The sequence below is a fragment of the Oncorhynchus nerka genome, linkage group LG9a, assembly GCF_034236695.1.
Source record: "Oncorhynchus nerka isolate Pitt River linkage group LG9a, Oner_Uvic_2.0, whole genome shotgun sequence".
NCBI classification, from domain to species: domain Eukaryota; kingdom Metazoa; phylum Chordata; class Actinopteri; order Salmoniformes; family Salmonidae; genus Oncorhynchus; species Oncorhynchus nerka.
The window spans coordinates 38,503,145-38,526,551 of NC_088404.1; the positions used below are offsets into that span (position 1 = coordinate 38,503,145).

Here is a 23,407-nt window from a genome sequence, read left to right on the forward strand (position 1 = left end):
GGGGGAGAGGGTGTAAGAGCAGGGACGTCACATCTGGCCTGAATTAGGAAGGTAATACGGCGCGCCCTGAAAAAGTGTTTGAGGATCTCAGAGGCAGATCTCCTTTCCTAAGTAACACCAAGTCAGTGTGTCACGGGGGGCAGATCAGAGTGATTATAGCTGGGTCTTTGAGGAGCAGGTGCCACTTCTACTGCTGTCTCATACGCACCGCACCACTGCTTAACTGTATGGAATGTCGTTAATCTAGCATTATCATAGGATATCTACGCAGGGGATATTTTAGGTTTTACTTTACTTGTAATAGATCTTGTTCAGTATTTCTCATATTGTACATATTTTATCAGATGCACTATATCACTCTGAAGACAACAATGGCTGTGGTGAATGTTGAACCATAATTTTACCAGTGCACTGTAGAGGAAAAGCAGAGTCCTGTGTCCCATTTAATCATAGTAAGTGGATTACCTCACCTCACATTACCTCATCCTCTAATTTTAAGATATCACAATATAAAACCCCTTGGCCAGCTGATTTAACATCCCCTGACCGCCCACTGCCAACTATTAACAGGGAGATACATTCAGTGAAAAAAATCCTCTGAGAAGCCAAGAGTAACAACAGCGTCTCCTAATCGTCTCATAATTCCCCCTATGGCTCGATCACATTCAATGTCTCACACGGCTTCTCTCCTCCTGCTACCATAGCAGGGACTGACATTTTGGAGAATTGATTCATCGCTACATTAAGTAATGCAGTAATCAATTACTCAAACAATTTCTCGGGGAAAACAGAAGCATTTTAAAAGAGGCATTAATGTCACTATTGGAGGAATAAAATGGTTTGGTTGCAATGTGAGCTGTATCTGACTGGGAGCGCTCTGAGCCTCTGCTCAGTCGGTAACTTACCCGAGCAGCACAGTGAAGTGGAAGGTCTCTTTTTCACGCTACCATTTTCATCCCATTTAATCGAATTCCCCACTATTGTTATCACATCTACAAAACAATTCTGTGGTGAGGTTACCCAGAAAGTGAGCTTGCATCTGCTCTCACGGGGGAGTGGGAAGAGCAGCTGTGGACAAAGAAGACAGTGTGAGGACCACAGAGTAGGAGATGAAAGGTAAAGACACAGCTACAGAATAACACACTTTTACTGGCTACAATGTGGAACTGGAACACACAGCTTTGTTATTCAAGGTTTCGAGAGGATATGGGTCATTATAAATATGGTTCCATTGTTGTTGTACACTCCTATTACAGTATATTCACCTCCACTATAGCAGGATGCTAGTTTTTGTTGTTGCACAACATAGTTAGACCAGGTAGTTATGTGGTGGCTTCAGGGGGACTTTTCTAACAGAATTGAAACACAAATATGCATTTGTTATCCTGTAAGTCATCTTAAGTGCTTTAATAAGAACGGTATTGTCTCCACAGCTCACTGAGCTACCCTAAACCTAGCCCAAAGACACAGAGATGGAATCTGAGCCAACAGCATTTTAGTTTAAACAGCTTTTTAGGCTTTCCTCGAGTACATTGTACAAACCCTTGTGGTTTAACAGGACATAAGAATTACTATTATCAAGTAATGGTCTGTGCAATACTATTGGATCAGTTTAGTATGCAATAATCAGTCCATAAAGATGGCTCATTATCGATATAAAAATATACAGTATCATAACAATATTGAATTATGTAGCATTATGCATCATTTCCCCAATAACCTGTCCTATGAACATGTAAAATTGTAGGCTAGTATTTTGCTCCACTACAAAATTACTCAAACACAAACTTCCTGTCCCGTCCTTGTGAGTTCACTGAACCTTTGCAGTGTATTATACACCAGTGTACCCATACTCATGGGGTGATGCTGCAGGGCCGGGTGGTTGCAGCTCAGTAATGATTTACAAATAACAATAAACTAAAGAATGAACAAATCAATAAATCAGTAGATCTCTGGATATTTGAGAGCCAACCTTATTTCTTTATTTATCTGGATCTTTTATTGTTATCGTCTCTCCAAGGCAGGAGCAGGAATCCCAAATGATCCGAGGGGTTAGGGGGCGCGGCGCCCCCGAGCCCCTAGCCCCATAGCGGAGGTAACGTATTCAATGGCCTGGGGCGAGTGGTGGAGAGGAGCAGCCCTGCTGCATACTGATGGCAGGGAAAGGAGGCAGTAATTGGAGCTGCAGAGGAGAGGGGAGAGGAGGGCAAGCACTAGGAGATGATGGCTTTGTTTTGCCTCTCTCTGCCTGTCTGTGCCGCTCAAACTCCTCCCCCCACACCTCTCCCTCTCACACTCACTTACTGCAGATAGGGAGGAATAGAAAAGAGATACTTGCTAATTGGTCTCTTGCTGCTTGCTTAAAGATCCATAGGTTTATTTCTAGGGGTTTTATGTCTATTGAAACTAATAAACGACTTATGTACTTGTGTGTATGGTAATTCAAGAATGACATAAACCTATCATATATTGTTGTCGGTTGCATAGCGCACAGTGGCATGTGTTAAAGATGGGTATTATTAATAACATGCAATTGTGTGAATATAACACAATCTTCTACATCTACATGTCCATGCAAAATAACACACAACTTAATGGGATGTAGGAACATGAATAGATCATTTTATGCTCTATTTGTAACTCCTGGCTATAACACACCAGCCTGGAGTCTATGGAAGGCAATTTAAAGCTGTCTGGAAGGATGTAAATTGGTAAATATCAGTTTAATCAGAGCACATCTCAGTTAATTAAGAAAATTACACTGACAAACCGTCTGAAGCTGATATAAGAACGCAAGCCAGCATGGCAATCAGAACCATTCCTTATGGTTCAGCCACACAGCTCCCTCATGTGGGTAAGAAACCGTGCTCACACAGTATGCTGCAACACTGTACAGTAGCTTAACATCACTATCTAAGAAATGGTACAGGAGGTAGCCAGGCATGATTTTACATCTATACAGTAAGGCTGTTTGTGTCTTATGCCCTGAATAATTGTATTCTTAAAACATTCACATCATCATGACATTCTGATCTGTTGACACAGATTAGTGATGTGAAATGCTTGGCTAAAGGCCGGAGTCCTGGTGGCGGCGTGTTAGAGTCATTGCTCCCCACCAGCCCAGACTGCAGTGAACAGGTTGAAGCCAGAGCCTGGAGCCTACGGGTCAGTGGAAGGACGTGAGCAAGTGGAGCTTTCATTTCCTGTCAAAGAGGAGCAGCGAGGAGCTTTCAGAGGGATCAGTCGCAGCCTAATTGGGCCCCGGTGGGTGACACGGCAGCGTCGTAAATAAAGCAAACACAGTTTTAGTGTCTCTGCCACTGGACTCTTTAAACCTTCATCACAGAGCAAAAGCACTTCCAATGAAAGACCACATCTAATGACTTTGCTAGAGGTTGGTTTTTTAATTGATCCTTTTTTCCATATGCATTTATGTTTTTAATCAGAAATTAGAGCATACATTTCCTCAGTGCTGGAGGACCTGGTAGGGGACCATAATTAGCAGGCTTGTGCCTGACTATCTGCTGCTGTTTAATACGCTGGTCTGGTGTTAGTCTGACAGTACTACTGCATGGGGTCACTCTGACAGTACTGCTGCATGGTGTCACTCTGACAGTACTACTGCATGGGGTCACTCTGACAGTACTGCTGCATGGGGTCACTCTGACAGTACTACTGCATGGGGTCACTCTGACAGTACTGCTGCATGGGGTCACTCTGACAGTACTACTGCATGGGGTCACTCTGACAGTACTGCTGCATGTCACTCTGACAGGCATGGGGTCACTCTGACAGTACTACTGCATGGGGGTCACTCTGACAGTACTACTGCATGGGGTCACTCTGACAGTACTGCTGCATGGTGTCACTCTGACAGTACTACTGCATGGGGTCACTCTGACAGTACTACTGCATGGGGTCACTCTGACAGTACTGCTGCATGGTGTCACTCTGACAGTACTACTGCATGGGGTCACTCTGACAGTACTACTGCATGGGGTCACTCTGACAGTACTACTGCATGGGGTCACTCTGACAGTACTGCTGCATGGGGTCACTCTGACAGTACTACTGCATGGGGTCACTCTGACAGTACTGCTGCATGGGGTCACTCTGACAGTACTGCTGCATGGGGTCACTCTGACAGTACTACTGCATGGGGTCACTCTGACAGTACTACTGCATGGGGTCACTCTGACAGTACTGCTGCATGGTGTCACTCTGACAGTACTACTGCATGGGGTCACTCTGACAGTACTACTGCATGGGGTCACTCTGACAGTACTACTGCATGGGGTCACTCTGACAGTACTACTGCATGGGGTCACTCTGACAGTACTACTGCATGGGTCACTCTGACAGTACTACTGCATGGGGTCACTCTGACAGTACTGCTGCATGGGGTCACTCTGACAGTACTACTGCATGGGGTCACTCTGACAGTACTGCTGCATGGGGTCACTCTGACAGTACTGCTGCATGGGGTGACTCTGACAGTACTGCTGCATGGGGTCACTCTGACAGTACTGCTGCATGGGGTCACTCTGACAGTACTGCTGCATGGGGTCACTCTGACAGTACTGCTGCATGGGGTCACTCTGACAGTACTGCTGCATGGGGTCACTCTGACAGTACTGCTGCATGGGGTCACTCTGACAGTACTGCTGCATGGGGTCACTCTGACAGTACTACTGCATGGGGTCACTCTGACAGTACTGCTGCATGGGGTCACTCTGACAGTACTACTGCATGGTGTCACTCTGACAGTACTGCTGCATGGGGTCACTCTGACAGTACTACTGCATGGGGTCACTCTGACAGTACTGCTGCATGGGGTCACTCTGACAGTACTGCTGCATGGGGTCACTCTGACAGTACTGCTGCATGGGGTCACTCTGACAGTACTGCTGCATGGGGTCACTCTGACAGTACTGCTGCATGGGGTCACTCTGACAGTACTACTGCATGGGGTCACTCTGACAGTACTACTGCATGGGGTCACTCTGACAGTACTGCTGCATGGGGTCACTCTGACAGTACTGCTGCATGGGGTCACTCTGACAGTACTGCTGCATGGGGTCACTCTGACAGTACTACTGCATGGGGTCACTCTGACAGTACTGCTGCATGGGGTCACTCTGACAGTACTACTGCATGGGGTCACTCTGACAGTACTACTGCATGGGGTCACTCTGACAGTACTGCTGCATGGGGTCACTCTGACAGTACTGCTGCATGGTGTCACTCTGACAGTACTACTGCATGGGGTCACTCTGACAGTACTACTGCATGGGGTCACTCTGACAGTACTACTGCATGGGGTCACTCTGACAGTACTGCTGCATGGTGTCACTCTGACAGTACTACTGCATGGGGTCACTCTGACAGTACTACTGCATGGGGTCACTCTGACAGTACTACTGCATGGGGTCACTCTGACAGTACTACTGCATGGGGTCACTCTGCAGTACTACTGCATGGGGTCACTCTGACAGTACTACTGCATGGGGTCACTCTGACAGTACTGCTGCATGGGGTCACTCTGACAGTACTACTGCATGGGGTCACTCTGACAGTACTGCTGCATGGGGTCACTCTGACAGTACTACTGCATGGGGTGACTCTGACAGTACTGCTGCATGGGGTCACTCTGACAGTACTGCTGCATGGGGTCACTCTGACAGTACTGCTGCATGGGGTCACTCTGACAGTACTGCTGCATGGGGTCACTCTGACAGTACTGCTGCATGGGGTCACTCTGACAGTACTGCTGCATGGGGTCACTCTGACAGTACTGCTGCATGGGGTCACTCTGACAGTACTACTGCATGGGGTCACTCTGACAGTACTGCTGCATGGGGTCACTCTGACAGTACTACTGCATGGTGTCACTCTGACAGTACTACTGCATGGGGTCACTCTGACAGTACTGCTGCATGGGGGTCACTCTGACAGTACTGCTGCATGGGGTCACTCTGACAGTACTGCTGCATGGGGTCACTCTGACAGTACTGCTGCATGGGGTCACTCTGACAGTACTGCTGCATGGGGTCACTCTCACTGCTGCTCACTCTGACAGTACTACTGCATGGGGTCACTCTGACAGTACTACTGCATGGGGTCACTCTGACAGTACTGCTGTCACTCATGGTGTCACTCTGACAGTACTGCTGCATGGGGTCACTCTGACAGTACTACTGCATGGGGTCACTCTGACAGTACTGCTGCATGGGGTCACTCTGACAGTACTACTGCATGGGGTCACTCTGACAGTACTACTGCATGGGGTCACTCTGACAGTACTGCTGCATGGGGTCACTCTGACAGTACTGCTGCATGGGGTCACTCTGACAGTACTGCTGCAGTCACTCTGACAGTACTACTGCATGGTGTCACTCTGACAGTACTGCTGCATGGGGTCACTCTGACAGTACTACTGCATGGGGTCACTCTGACAGTACTGCTGCATGGGGTCACTCTGACAGTACTGCTGCATGGGGTCACTCTGACAGTACTGCTGCATGGGGTCACTCTGACAGTACTGCTGCATGGGGTCACTCTGACAGTACTGCTGCATGGGGTCACTCTGACAGTACTACTGCATGGGGTCACTCTGACAGTACTGCTGCATGGGGTCACTCTGACAGTACTGCTGCATGGGGTCACTCTGACAGTACTACTGCATGGGGTCACTCTGACAGTACTGCTGCATGGGGTCACTCTGACAGTACTGCTGCATGGGGTCACTCTGACAGTACTGCTGCATGGTGTCACTCTGACAGTACTGCTGCATGGGGTCACTCTGACAGTACTGCTGCATGGGGTCACTCTGACAGTACTACTGCATGGGGTCACTCTGACAGTACTGCTGCATGGTGTCACTCTGACAGTACTGCTACATGGTGTCACTCTGACAGTACTGCTACGTGGTGTCACTCTGACAGTACTGCTACATGGTGTCACTCTGACAGTACTGCTGCATGGTGTCACTCTGACAGTACTGCTACATGATGTCACTCTGACAGTACTACTACTTGGTGTCACTCTGACAGTACTACTGCATGGTGTCACTCTGACAGTACTACTACATGGTGTCACTCTGACAGTACTGCTAGATGGTGTCACTCTGACAGTACTACTACATGGTGTCACTCTGACAGTACTACTGCATGGTGTCACTCTGACAGTACTGCTACATGGTGTCACTCTGACAGTACTACTACATGGTGTCACTCTGACAGTACTACTGCATGGTGTCACTCTGACAGTACTACTGCATGGTGTCACTCTGACAGTACAAGTACATGGTGTCACTCTGACAGTACTACTGCATGGTGTCACTCTGACAGTACTACTGCATGGTGTCACTCTGACAGTACTACTGCATGGTGTCACTCTGACAGTACTACTGCATGGTGTCACTCTGACAGTACTACTACATGGGGTCACTCTGACAGTACTACTGCATGGTGTCACTCTGACAGTACTGCTACATGGTGTCACTCTGACAGTACTGCTGCATGGTGTCACTCTGACAGTACTGCTACATGGTGTCACTCGGACAGTACTACTGCATGGTGTCACTCTGACAGTACTGCTACTTGGTGTCACTCTGACAGTACTACTGCATGGTGTCACTCTGACAGTACTGCTGCATGGTGTCACTCTGACAGTACTACTGCATGGTGTCACTCTGACAGTACTACTGCATGGTGTCACTCTGACAGTACTACTGCATGGTGTAACTCTGACAGTACTACTACATGGGGTCACTCTGACAGTACTACTACATGGTGTCACTCTGACAGTACTACTGCATGGTGTCACTCTGACAGTACTACTGCATGGTGTCACTCTGACAGTACTGCTACATGGTGTCACTCTGACAGTACTACTACATGGTGTCACTCTGACAGTACTACTGCATGGTGTCACTCTGACAGTACTACTGCATGGTGTCACTCTGACAGTACTACTACATGGTGTCACTCTGACAGTACAAGTACATGGTGTCACTCTGACAGTACTACTGCATGGTGTCACTCTGACAGTACTACTGCATGGTGTCACTCTGACAGTACTACTGCATGGTGTCACTCTGACAGTACTACTGCATGGGGTCACTCTGACAGTACTACTACATGGGGTCACTCTGACAGTACTACTGCATGGTGTCACTCTGACAGTACTACTGCATGGTGTCACTCTGACAGTACTGCTACATGGTGTCACTCTGACAGTACTGCTGCATGGTGTCACTCTGACAGTACTGCTACATGGTGTCACTCTGACAGTACTACTGCATGGTGTCACTCTGACAGTACTGCTACATGGTGTCACTCTGACAGTACTGCTGCATGGTGTCACTCTGACAGTACTGCTACATGATGTCACTCTGACAGTACTACTACTTGGTGTCACTCTGACAGTACTACTGCATGGTGTCACTCTGACAGTACTACTACATGGGGTCACTCTGACAGTACAAGTACATGGTGTCACTCTGACAGTACTGCTGCATGGGGTCACTCTGACAGTACTGCTGCATGGGGTCACTCTGACAGTACTGCTGCATGGGGTCACTCTGACAGTACTGCTGCATGGGGTCACTCTGACAGTACTGCTGCATGGGTCACTCTGACAGTACTACTGCATGGTGTCACTCTGACAGTACTACTGCATGGGGTCACTCTGACAGTACTGCTGCATGGGGTCACTCTGACAGTACTGCTGCATGGGGTCACTCTGACAGTACTGCTGCATGGGGTCACTCTGACAGTACTACTGCATGGGGTCACTCTGACAGTACTGCTGCATGGGGTCACTCTGACAGTACTACTGCATGGGGTCACTCTGACAGTACTACTGCATGGGGTCACTCTGACAGTACTGCTGCATGGGGTCACTCTGACAGTACTGCTGCATGGTGTCACTCTGACAGTACTGCTGCATGGGTCACTCTGACAGTACTACTGCATGGTGTCACTCTGACAGTACTGCTGCATGGGGTCACTCTGACAGTACTACTGCATGGTGTCACTCTGACAGTACTGCTGCATGGGGTCACTCTGACAGTACTGCTGCATGGGTCACTCTGACAGTACTGCTGCATGGGGTCACTCTGACAGTACTGCTGCATGGGGTCACTCTGACAGTACTGCTGCATGGGGTCACTCTGACAGTACTACTGCATGGTGTCACTCTGACAGTACTACTGCATGGTGTCACTCTGACAGTACTACTACATGGGGTCACTCTGACAGTACTACTGCATGGTGTCACTCTGACAGTACTACTGCATGGGGTCACTCTGACAGTACTGCTGCATGGTGTCACTCTGACAGTACTGCTGCATGGGTCACTCTGACAGTACTGCTGCATGGTGTCACTCTGACAGTACTGCTGCATGGTGTCACTCTGACAGTACTACTGCATGGTGTCACTCTGACAGTACTGCTGCATGGTGTCACTCTGACAGTACTGCTACATGGTGTCACTCTGACAGTACTGCTACGTGGTGTCACTCTGACAGTACTGCTACATGGTGTCACTCTGACAGTACTGCTGCATGGTGTCACTCTGACAGTACTGCTACATGATGTCACTCTGACAGTACTACTACTTGGTGTCACTCTGACAGTACTACTGCATGGTGTCACTCTGACAGTACTACTACATGGTGTCACTCTGACAGTACTGCTGCATGGTGTCACTCTGACAGTACTACTGCATGGTGTCACTCTGACAGTACTACTGCATGGTGTCACTCTGTACATGGTGTCACTCTACTGCATGGTGTCACTCTGACAGTACTACTGCATGGTGTCACTCTGACAGTACTACTACATGGTGTCACTCTGACAGTACAAGTACATGGTGTCACTCTGACAGTACTACTGCATGGTGTCACTCTGACAGTACTACTGCATGGTGTCACTCTGACAGTACTACTGCATGGTGTCACTCTGACAGTACTACTGCATGGTGTCACTCTGACAGTACTACTACATGGGGTCACTCTGACAGTACTACTGCATGGTGTCACTCTGACAGTACTGCTACATGGTGTCACTCTGACAGTACTGCTGCATGGTGTCACTCTGACAGTACTGCTACATGGTGTCACTCTGACAGTACTACTGCATGGTGTCACTCTGACAGTACTGCTACTTGGTGTCACTCTGACAGTACTACTGCATGGTGTCACTCTGACAGTACTGCTGCATGGTGTCACTCTGAACAGTACTACTGCATGGTGTCACTCTGACAGTACTACTGCATGGTGTCACTCTGACAGTACTACTGCATGGTGTCACTCTGACAGTACTACTACATGGGGTCACTCTGACAGTACTACTACATGGTGTCACTCTGACAGTACTACTGCATGGTGTCACTCTGACAGTACTACTGCATGGTGTCACTCTGACAGTACTGCTACATGGTGTCACTCTGACAGTACTACTACATGGTGTCACTCTGACAGTACTACTGCATGGTGTCACTCTGACAGTACTACTGCATGGTGTCACTCTGACAGTACTACTACATGGTGTCACTCTGACAGTACAAGTACATGGTGTCACTCTGACAGTACTACTGCATGGTGTCACTCTGACAGTACTACTGCATGGTGTCACTCTGACAGTACTACTGCATGGTGTCACTCTGACAGTACTACTGCATGGTGTCACTCTGACAGTACTACTACATGGGGTCACTCTGACAGTACTACTGCATGGTGTCACTCTGACAGTACTACTGCATGGTGTCACTCTGACAGTACTGCTACATGGTGTCACTCTGACAGTACTGCTGCATGGTGTCACTCTGACAGTACTGCTACATGGTGTCACTCTGACAGTACTACTGCATGGTGTCACTCTGACAGTACTGCTACATGGTGTCACTCTGACAGTACTGCTGCATGGTGTCACTCTGACAGTACTGCTACATGATGTCACTCTGACAGTACTACTACTTGGTGTCACTCTGACAGTACTACTGCATGGTGTCACTCTGACAGTACTACTACATGGGGTCACTCTGACAGTACAAGTACATGGTGTCACTCTGACAGTACTACTGCATGGTGTCACTCTGACAGTACTACTACATGGTGTCACTCTGACAGTACTACTGCATGGTGTCACTCTGACAGTACTACTGCATGGTGTCACTCTGACAGTACTACTGCATGGTGTCACTCTGACAGTACTACTACATGGGGTCACTCTGACAGTACTACTGCATGGTGTCACTCTGACAGTACTACTGCATGGTGTCACTCTGACAGTACTGCTACATGGTGTCACTCTGACAGTACTGCTGCATGGTGTCACTCTGACAGTACTGCTACATGGTGTCACTCTGACAGTACTACTGCATGGTGTCACTCTGACAGTACTGCTACATGGTGTCACTCTGACAGTACTGCTGCATGGTGTCACTCTGACAGTACTGCTACATGATGTCACTCTGACAGTACTGCTACATGGTGTCACTCTGACAGTACTGCTGCATGGTGTCACTCTGACAGTACTGCTACATGGTGTCACTCTGACAGTACTACTACTTGGTGTCACTCTGACAGTACTACTGCATGGTGTCACTCTGACAGTACTGCTGCATGGTGTCACTCTGACAGTACTACTGCATGGTGTCACTCTGACAGTACTACTGCATGGTGTCACTCTGACAGTACTACTGCATGGTGTCACTCTGACAGTACTACTGCATGGTGTCACTCTGACAGTACTACTGCATGGTGTCACTCTGACAGTACTACTACATTGGGTCACTCTGACAGTACTACTGCATGGTGTCACTCTGACAGTACTACTGCATGGTGTCACTCTGACAGTACTGCTACATGGTGTCACTCTGACAGTACTGCTGCATGGTGTCACTCTGACAGTACTGCTACATGGTGTCACTCTGACAGTACTACTGCATGGTGTCACTCTGACAGTACTGCTACATGGTGTCACTCTGACAGTACTGCTGCATGGTGTCACTCTGACAGTACTGCTACATGATGTCACTCTGACAGTACTACTACTTGGTGTCACTCTGACAGTACTACTGCATGGTGTCACTCTGACAGTACTGCTGCATGGTGTCACTCTGACAGTACTACTGCATGGTGTCACTCTGACAGTACTACTGCATGGTGTCACTCTGACAGTACTACTACATGGGGTCACTCTGACAGTACTACTACATGGTGTCACTCTGACAGTACTACTGCATGGTGTCACTCTGACAGTACTACTGCATGGTGTCACTCTGACAGTACTGCTACATGGTGTCACTCTGACAGTACTACTACATGGTGTCACTCTGACAGTACTACTGCATGGTGTCACTCTGACAGTACTACTGCATGGTGTCACTCTGACAGTACTACTACATGGTGTCACTCTGACAGTACAAGTACATGGTGTCACTCTGACAGTACAAGTACATGGTGTCACTCTGACAGTACTACTGCATGGTGTCACTCTGACAGTACTACTGCATGGTGTCACTCTGACAGTACTACTGCATGGTGTCACTCTGACAGTACTACTGCATGGTGTCACTCTGACAGTACTACTGCATGGGGTCACTCTGACAGTACTACTGCATGGTGTCACTCTGACAGTACTGCTACATGGTGTCACTCTGACAGTACTGCTACATGGTGTCACTCTGACAGTACTGCTGCATGGTGTCACTCTGACAGTACTGCTACATGGTGTCACTCTGACAGTACTACTGCATGTTGTCACTCTGACAGTACTGCTACATGGTGTCACTCTGACAGTACTGCTGCATGGTGTCACTCTGACAGTACTGCTACATGATGTCACTCTGACAGTACTACTACTTGGTGTCACTCTGACAGTACTACTGCATGGTGTCACTCTGACAGTACTGCTGCATGGTGTCACTCTGACAGTACTACTGCATGGTGTCACTCTGACAGTACTACTGCATGGTGTCACTCTGACAGTACTACTGCATGGTGTCACTCTGACAGTACTACTGCATGGTGTCACTCTGACAGTACTACTACATGGGGTCACTCTGACAGTACTGCTGCATGGTGTCACTCTGACAGTACTACTGCATGGTGTCACTCTGACAGTACTGCTACATGGTGTCACTCTGACAGTACTGCTGCATGGTGTCACTCTGACAGTACTACTGCATGGTGTCACTCTGACAGTACTACTGCATGGTGTCACTCTGACAGTACTACTACATGGTGTCACTCTGACAGTACAAGTACATGGTGTCACTCTGACAGTACTACTGCATGGTGTCACTCTGACAGTACTACTGCATGGTGTCACTCTGACAGTACTACTGCATGGTGTCACTCTGACAGTACTGCTACATGGTGTCACTCTGACAGTACTACTACATGGTGTCACTCTGACAGTACTACTGCATGGTGTCACTCTGACAGTACTACTGCATGGTGTCACTCTGACAGTACTACTACATGGTGTCACTCTGACAGTACAAGTACATGGTGTCACTCTGACAGTACTACTGCATGGTGTCATTCTGACAGTACTACTGCATGGTGTCACTCTGACAGTACTACTGCATGGTGTCACTCTGACAGTACTACTGCATGGTGTCACTCTGACAGTACTGCTACATGGTGTCACTCTGACAGTACTGCTGCATGGTGTCACTCTGACAGTACTGCTACATGGTGTCACTCTGACAGTACTACTGCATGGTGTCACTGACAGTACTGCTACATGGTGTCACTCTGACAGTACTGCTGCATGGTGTCACTCTGACAGTACTGCTACATGATGTCACTCTGACAGTACTACTACTTGGTGTCACTCTGACAGTACTACTGCATGGTGTCACTCTGACAGTACTGCTACATGGTGTCACTCTGACAGTACTGCTGCATGGTGTCACTCTGACAGTACTACTGCATGGTGTCACTCTGACAGTACTGCTACATGGTGTCACTCTGACAGTACTGCTGCATGGTGTCACTCTGACAGTACTGCTACATGATGTCACTCTGACAGTACTACTACTTGGTGTCACTCTGACAGTACTACTGCATGGTGTCACTCTGACAGTACTGCTGCATGGTGTCACTCTGACAGTACTACTGCATGGTGTCACTCTGACAGTACTACTGCATGGTGTCACTCTGACAGTACTACTACATGGGGTCACTCTGACAGTACTACTACATGGTGTCACTCTGACAGTACTACTGCATGGTGTCACTCTGACAGTACTACTGCATGGTGTCACTCTGACAGTACTGCTGCATGGTGTCACTCTGACAGTACTACTACATGGTGTCACTCTGACAGTACTACTGCATGGTGTCACTCTGACAGTACTACTGCATGGTGTCACTCTGACAGTACTACTACATGGTGTCACTCTGACAGTACAAGTACATGGTGTCACTCTGACAGTACAACTACATGGTGTCACTCTGACAGTACTACTGCATGGTGTCACTCTGACAGTACTACTGCATGGTGTCACTCTGACAGTACTACTGCATGGTGTCACTCTGACAGTACTACTGCATGGTGTCACTCTGACAGTACTACTGCATGGGGTCACTCTGACAGTACTACTGCATGGTGTCACTCTGACAGTACTGCTACATGGTGTCACTCTGACAGTACTGCTACATGGTGTCACTCTGACAGTACTGCTGCATGGTGTCACTCTGACAGTACTGCTACATGGTGTCACTCTGACAGTACTACTGCATGTTGTCACTCTGACAGTACTGCTACATGGTGTCACTCTGACAGTACTGCTGCATGGTGTCACTCTGACAGTACTGCTACATGATGTCACTCTGACAGTACTACTACTTGGTGTCCCTCTGACAGTACTACTGCATGGTGTCACTCTGACAGTACTGCTGCATGGTGTCACTCTGACAGTACTACTGCATGGTGTCACTCTGACAGTACTACTGCATGGTGTCACTCTGACAGTACTACTGCATGGTGTCACTCTGACAGTACTACTACATGGGGTCACTCTGACAGTACTGCTGCATGGTGTCACTCTGACAGTACTACTGCATGGTGTCACTCTGACAGTACTACTGCATGGTGTCACTCTGACAGTACTGCTACATGGTGTCACTCTGACAGTACTGCTGCATGGTGTCACTCTGACAGTACTACTGCATGGTGTCACTCTGACAGTACTACTGCATGGTGTCACTCTGACAGTACTACTACATGGTGTCACTCTGACAGTACAAGTACATGGTGTCACTCTGACAGTACTACTGCATGGTGTCATTCTGACAGTACTACTGCATGGTGTCACTCTGACAGTACTGCTACATGGTGTCACTCTGACAGTACTGCTGCATGGTGTCACTCTGACAGTACTACTGCATGGTGTCACTCTGACAGTACTACTACATGGTGTCACTCTGACAGTACTGCTGCATGGTGTCACTCTGACAGTACTGCTACATGATGTCACTCTGACAGTACTACTACTTGGTGTCACTCTGACAGTACTACTGCATGGTGTCACTCTGACAGTACTGCTGCATGGTGTCACTCTGACAGTACTACTGCATGGTGTCACTCTGACAGTACTACTGCATGGTGTCACTCTGACAGTACTACTGCATGGTGTCACTCTGACAGTACTACTGCATGGTGTCACTCTGACAGTACTACTACATGGGGTCACTCTGACAGTACTGCTGCATGGTGTCACTCTGACAGTACTACTGCATGGTGTCACTCTGACAGTACTGCTACATGGTGTCACTCTGACAGTACTGCTGCATGGTGTCACTCTGACAGTACTACTGCATGGTGTCACTCTGACAGTACTACTGCATGGTGTCACTCTGACAGTACTACTACATGGTGTCACTCTGACAGTACAAGTACATGGTGTCACTCTGACAGTACTACTGCATGGTGTCATTCTGACAGTACTACTGCATGGTGTCACTCTGACAGTGACAGTACTACTGCATGGTGTCACTCTGACAGTACTACTACATGGTGTCACTCTGACAGTACTACTACATGGTGTCACTCTGACAGTACTACTGCATGGTGTCACTCTGACAGTACTACTGCATGGTGTCACTCTGACAGTACTACTACTACTACATGGTGTCACTCTGACAGTACAAGTACATGGTGTCACTCTGACAGTACTACTGCATGGTGTCATTCTGACAGTACTACTGCATGGTGTCACTCTGACAGTACTACTGCATGGTGTCACTCTGACAGTACTACTGCATGGTGTCACTCTGACAGTACTACTACATGGTGTCACTCTGACAGTACTGCTGCATGGTGTCACTCTGACAGTACTGCTACATGGTGTCACTCTGACAGTACTACTGCATGGTGTCACTGACAGTACTGCTACATGGTGTCACTCTGACAGTACTGCTGCATGGTGTCACTCTGACAGTACTGCTACATGGTGTCACTCTGACAGTACTACTACATGGTGTCACTCTGACAGTACTACTGCATGGTGTCACTCTGACAGTACTGCTACATGGTGTCACTCTGACAGTACTGCTGCATGGTGTCACTCTGACAGTACTACTGCATGGTGTCACTCTGACAGTACTGCTGCATGGTGTCACTCTGACAGTACTGCTGCATGGTGTCACTCTGACAGTACTGCTACATGGTGTCACTCTGACAGTACTACTACATGGTGTCACTCTGACAGTACTACTGCATGGTGTCACTCTGACAGTACTGCTGCATGGTGTCACTCTGACAGTACTACTGCATGGTGTCACTCTGACAGTACTACTGCATGGTGTCACTCTGACAGTACTACTGCATGGTGTCACTCTGACAGTACTACTACATGGTGTCACTCTGACAGTACTACTGCATGGTGTCACTCTGACAGTACTACTGCATGGTGTCACTCTGACAGTACTGCTACATGGTGTCACTCTGACAGTACTACTACATGGTGTCACTCTGACAGTACTACTGCATGGTGTCACTCTGACAGTACTACTGCATGGTGTCACTCTGACAGTACTACTACATGGTGTCACTCTGACAGTACAAGTACTACATGGTGTCACTCTGACAGTACAACTACATGGTACTACTCACTCTGACAGTACTACTGCATGGTGTCACTCTGACAGTACTACTGCATGGTGTCACTCTGACAGTACTACTGCATGGTGTCACTCTGACAGTACTACTGCATGGTGTCACTCTGACAGTACTACTGCATGGGGTCACTCTGACAGTACTACTGCATGGTGTCACTCTGACAGTACTGCTGCATGGTGTCACTCTGACAGTACTGCTACATGGTGTCACTCTGACAGTACTGCTGCATGGTGTCACTCTGACAGTACTGCTACATGGTGTCACTCTGACAGTACTACTGCATGTTGTCACTCTGACAGTACTGCTACATGGTGTCACTCTGACAGTACTACTGCATGGTGTCACTCTGACAGTACTGCTACATGATGTCACTCTGACAGTACTGCTGCATGGTGTCACTCTGACAGTACTACTGCATGGTGTCACTCTGACAGTACTGCTGCATGGTGTCACTCTGACAGTACTACTGCATGGTGTCACTCTGACAGTACTACTGCATGGTGTCACTCTGACAGTACTACTGCATGGTGTCACTCTGACAGTACTGCTGTCATGGGGTCACTCTGACAGTACTGCTGCATGGTGTCACTCTGACAGTACTACTGCATGGTGTCACTCTGACAGTACTACTGCATGGTGTCACTCTGACAGTACTGCTACATGGTGTCACTCTGACAGTACTGCTGCATGGTGTCACTCTGACAGTACTACTGCATGGTGTCACTCTGACAGTACTACTGCATGGTGTCACTCTGACAGTACTACTACATGGTGTCACTCTGACAGTACAAGTACATGGTGTCACTCTGACAGTACTACTGCATGGTGTCATTCTGACAGTACTACTGCATGGTGTCACTCTGACAGTACTACTGCATGGTGTCACTCTGACAGTACTGCTACATGGTGTCACTCTGACAGTACTACTACATGGTGTCACTCTGACAGTACTACTGCATGGTGTCACTCTGACAGTACTACTGCATGGTGTCACTCTGACAGTACTACTACATGGTGTCACTCTGACAGTACTACTACATGGTGTCACTCTGACAGTACTACTGCATGGTGTCACTCTGACAGTACTACTGCATGGTGTCACTCTGACAGTACTACTGCATGGTGTCACTCTGACAGTACTACTGCATGGTGTCACTCTGACAGTACTGCTACATGGTGTCACTCTGACAGTACTGCTGCATGGTGTCACTCTGACAGTACTGCTACATGGTGTCACTCTGACAGTACTACTGCATGGTGTCACTGACAGTACTACTGCATGGTGTCACTCTGACAGTACTACTGCATGGTGTCACTCTGACAGTACTGCTGCATGGTGTCACTCTGACAGTACTGCTACATGATGTCACTCTGACAGTACTACTACTTGGTGTCACTCTGACAGTACTACTGCATGGTGTCACTCTGACAGTACTGCTGCATGGTGTCACTCTGACAGTACTACTGCATGGTGTCACTCTGACAGTACTACTGCATGGTGTCACTCTGACAGTACTACTGCATGGTGTCACTCTGACAGTACTACTACATGGGGTCACTCTGACAGTACTACTACATGGTGTCACTCTGACAGTACTACTGCATGGTGTCACTCTGACAGTACTACTGCATGGTGTCACTCTGACAGTACTACTACATGGTGTCACTCTGACAGTACTGCTGCATGGTGTCACTCTGACAGTACTACTGCATGGTGTCACTCTGACAGTACTACTGCATGGTGTCACTCTGACAGTACTACTGCATGGTGTCACTCTGACAGTACTACTACATGGTGTCACTCTGACAGTACTACTACATGGTGTCACTCTGACAGTACTACTGCATGGTGTCACTCTGACAGTACTACTGCATGGTGTCACTCTGACAGTACTGCTACATGGTGTCACTCTGACAGTACTACTACATGGTGTCACTCTGACAGTACTACTGCATGGTGTCACTCTGACAGTACTACTGCATGGTGTCACTCTGACAGTACTACTGCATGGTGTCACTCTGACAGTACTACTACATGGGGTCACTCTGACAGTACTGCTGCATGGTGTCACTCTGACAGTACTACTGCATGGTGTCACTCTGACAGTACTACTGCATGGTGTCACTCTGACAGTACTACTGCATGGTGTCACTCTGACAGTACTACTACATGGGGTCACTCTGACAGTACTACTACATGGTGTCACTCTGACAGTACTACTGCATGGTGTCACTCTGACAGTACTACTGCATGGTGTCACTCTGACAGTACTGCTACATGGTGTCACTCTGACAGTACTACTACATGGTGTCACTCTGACAGTACTACTGCATGGTGTCACTCTGACAGTACTACTGCATGGTGTCACTCTGACAGTACTACTACATGGTGTCACTCTGACAGTACTACTGCATGGTGTCACTCTGACAGTACTACTGCATGGTGTCACTCTGACAGTACTACTGCATGGTGTCACTCTGACAGTACTACTGCATGGTGTCACTCTGACAGTACTACTGCATGGTGTCACTCTGACAGTACTACTGCATGGTGTCACTCTGACAGTACTGCTGCATGGTGTCACTCTGACAGTACTACTGCATGGTGTCACTCTGACAGTACTACTACATGGGGTCACTCTGACAGTACTGCTGCATGGTGTCACTCTGACAGTACTACTGCATGGTGTCACTCTGACAGTACTGCTTCATGGTGTCACTCTGACAGTACTGCTGCATGGGGTCACTCTGACAGTACTGCTGCATGGGGTCACTCTGACAGTACAAGTACATGGTGTCACTCTGACAGTATTACTACATGGTGTCACTCTGACAGTACTACTGCATGGTGTCACTCTGACAGTACTACTGCATGGTGTCACTCTGACAGTACTGCTACATGGTGTCACTCTGACAGTACTGCTGCATGGTGTCACTCTGACAGTACTGCTACATGGTGTCACTCTGACAGTACTACTGCATGGTGTCACTCTGACAGTACTGCTACATGGTGTCACTCTGACAGTACTGCTGCCTGGTGTCACTCTGACAGTACTGCTACATGATGTCACTGACGTGAAACACACAAGTAGCTTTGAATAAAGACATTGATTGAAGATATGCGAGGTAGTTCCTGAAATACCGTTGGTTACTCTAATAGATGAAAATAGTATGGCGATATTATGTTTGTGTCAGTGTGTTATTGTGTGGCTGTTGATATTTCAAATGTGTAGTGTATGCTATTTTGGTTAAATAATAAACGTTTAATTGTAACTTCTGCTTCCAACTCACACTCTCAAACACGTAGATCCCCTGAACGCAGCTCACTTTCCGGACCACTTTCCAGCTCACACTCTCAAACACATAGATCCCCTGAACGCAGCTCACTTTCCAGCCCACTTTCCAGCTCACACTCTCAAACACATAGATCCCCTGAACGCAGCTCACTTTCCAGCTCACACTCTCAAACACATAGATCCCCTGAACGCAGCTCACTCTCCAGATCCCAATCACCTGAATTCTGATCACCTGTTCACACACCTGTATGTCATTATCACACACTATTTAGTTCAGTTCTTTGCACCCCATCATTGTGAGGTATTGTTTGTTTTGTGACACACTTCTATTTGTAGCTCTTGTTTTCCCATAATTTAATTCTCCCGTGTATGATAGTTTTGACCTGCCTCACTAACGACGCCTTTTGCCTATTCCCTGCCTGTACTTTAGCCTATCGGATTTCCTGTTATCAACCTATTGCCTGATCTCCCAGACGACATTACTAACATTTTCCCTGACTGTACTGTTGCCTTCTTGGCCCCCCTGTGTATGACCTTCTTCCCGCCCCCCAGCTACCTGCCTCCTCCTTTACAAATGAACACCTGCTGCGCCCTGTGCTTGAATCCCTCACCAAAAACGACAGATGGATTCAGCGGAGCTGCAGCTATGTCTGGCCCGACAGGAGGAACGAATCAATGAACTCTGCGACCTCCTTCACCAGTCCCTTCCTGCTTCACCGATATCAGGTGCCACAGCCTCCTCTCGTTCATCTCCTCCATATCCATGCGTAATAAATATGACGGCTCCCTAGGGAAATGTCAAGGATTTCTCATGCAATGTAACCTGTACATAGACCATCACCCCGCTGACTTAATCTCTGACAAAGACCGGGTGGACTTCGTCATTTCCCTACTCACAGGCAAAGCTCTGGATTGGGTCACAACCCTGTGGGCCTCTCAAAGTTCTGATCTGCCATCTGAATCACGTTTCCACGCCCTCTTCAAGGAGGTGTTCGAACATTAAGTTTCAGGTCATCAAACCGGGTACATGTTATGTGAGCTGCGACAGGGCCATCGCTCCACCACCGAGTATACCCTTGAGTTCAGCACCATGGCTGCCTGGCAGTGGATGGAGTGAACCATCTCTCCTTAGTCTACCGGATGGTTCTTAATTGGGAGTTAGACCAAACGGGCCTGCAGAGGAGATTTAACGAACCTAAACCAATACATCCGGATGTCCATATCCATTGGCAACGTACTGGTAGACCGCAGACCTATACATTCGCCCATTGCCTGCGAGTCTTCCACGCCCTTCTCTCATCCACCACGGTCTAATAGCCCCAAACACATGCAACTCGGCCATCGGAGGTTACGTGAAAACCTGTGCCTCTAACCCCCCCCCTCCCGTTAGGATTAATGCGCTGGATGGACAACCTCTCGGAACTGGTCTTGTGACTCGCAACTACCGAAAGTATCACCCTTCAGATTGGTCTCCTTCACTCTGAGGTCATTCAGTTAATGGTGTTGTCTTCGCCTAAGAACCACTCATCCTCGGTCACCCCTGTCTAAGCCTTCACGACCCTTACATCTCCTGGCGGCAAAGGGAACTGCTGTCATAGTCTCCTGCCTGTTTTAAGAACTGCTTCAGTCTACCCTGTTGAGCCACCTCTATAGAAGGATCGGAGTCTGCCATTCCAACCCACATCCCACCTGTATATGCCCAGTTTCTGAGTGTCTTCAGCAAGAACAAGGCGTCCATTCTGCCCCCTCATCGCCCGGAAGGACTGCGCAATCGACCTCCTTACTGGGGCATTGCCCCCTATAAGGTTCGGATCTACCCCTTGTCCATCCCAGAGAATGAGGCTATGGACACCTATATAGAAGAGGCCCTCGACATGGGATTCAGCCATCCTTCCACGTCTCCTGCGGCATCCAGTTTCTTTTTTTGTGAAAGAAAAGGATGGTAGTCTCTGTCCCTGCATAGATTACCGACCACTCAATGGCCTTACCATCAAAAATTGCTTCCCTCTGATTCCGGACGAACTAGAACAAGTTGGACAGGCTACCATCTACTCCAAACTCGACCTACTGAAAAGCCTCTTCATCTCTGCACCCATCCATAGGCAGCCATATCCTACCCTTCTTTTTGTTCTGGAGGTTGATGCGTCTGAGGCAGGCGAAGAAGCGGTTCTCTCTCAGCGGGTAGGGACACCTCCCAAATGACATCCATGTGGCTTATTTTCCAAGAAACTGTCACCCGCTGAGAGGAACTATTTCGGGAACCGAGAGTTCCTCACCATTAAGCTGGCTATCGAAGAGTGGTGCCACTGGTTAGAGGGAGCTCACCACCCATTCCTTGTCCTTACCAACCACTGCAATTTGAAGTACTTAAGAAGTGTGAAGAGGCTCAACCCCAAACAAGCTCGCTGGGTACTCTTCTTCACCCGCTTTAACTTCACCGTCACCTATCTGTCTGACAAGAAAAATGTGATGGTTGATTCCTCATCCAGTCTGTTTGACTCCCATTCCTCTAATCCAGCTCCAGAGCCCATCTTGCCTCCATCTTGTGTCGTGGGAAATACAATCAGCCGTCGAAGAGACCTTACGCCACGACCCAGCACCTCCCGAAACCCCTGCATGCAAGACCTACGTTCCGGCATCCATCAGACGCCAAATAACGCAGTGGTGCCATACCTCGCTAAGTTCTGTCCATCCCGGGATCACCCGGACCGTGGAGCTGCTGACACGCAAGTTCTGGTGGTCATCCCTAACAGCAGACGTCTGAGATTACGTTATTTTCTGTCCCGTCTGTGCATGGGCACAAATTACCTACCAATAAGCTCAAGCCTTTTACCTACACCACACAGACCATGGTCCCACATCGCCATGGATTTCCTCACTGATCTGCCAGACACTTCGGGCATCACTACTATTTTAGTTGTAGTGGACCGGTTCTCCAAGATGTGCCCACTCATCTACCCAATGCCATGG

The 23,407-nt window shown here is 48.3% G+C and overlaps 1 long non-coding RNA gene across 1 annotated transcript in view; it reads left to right on the forward strand.

Annotated features, from left to right (window-relative positions):
• The first annotated feature begins 683 nt into the window (after positions 1 to 683).
• LOC135573389 (uncharacterized) overlaps positions 684 to 23,407 on the forward strand; it is a 42,137-nt gene continuing 19,413 nt past the window's right edge. The window contains exon 1 of the long non-coding RNA XR_010464712.1: positions 684 to 1,116. This is a non-coding gene — a long non-coding RNA (uncharacterized LOC135573389). The remainder of the gene's footprint in view (positions 1,117 to 23,407) is intronic.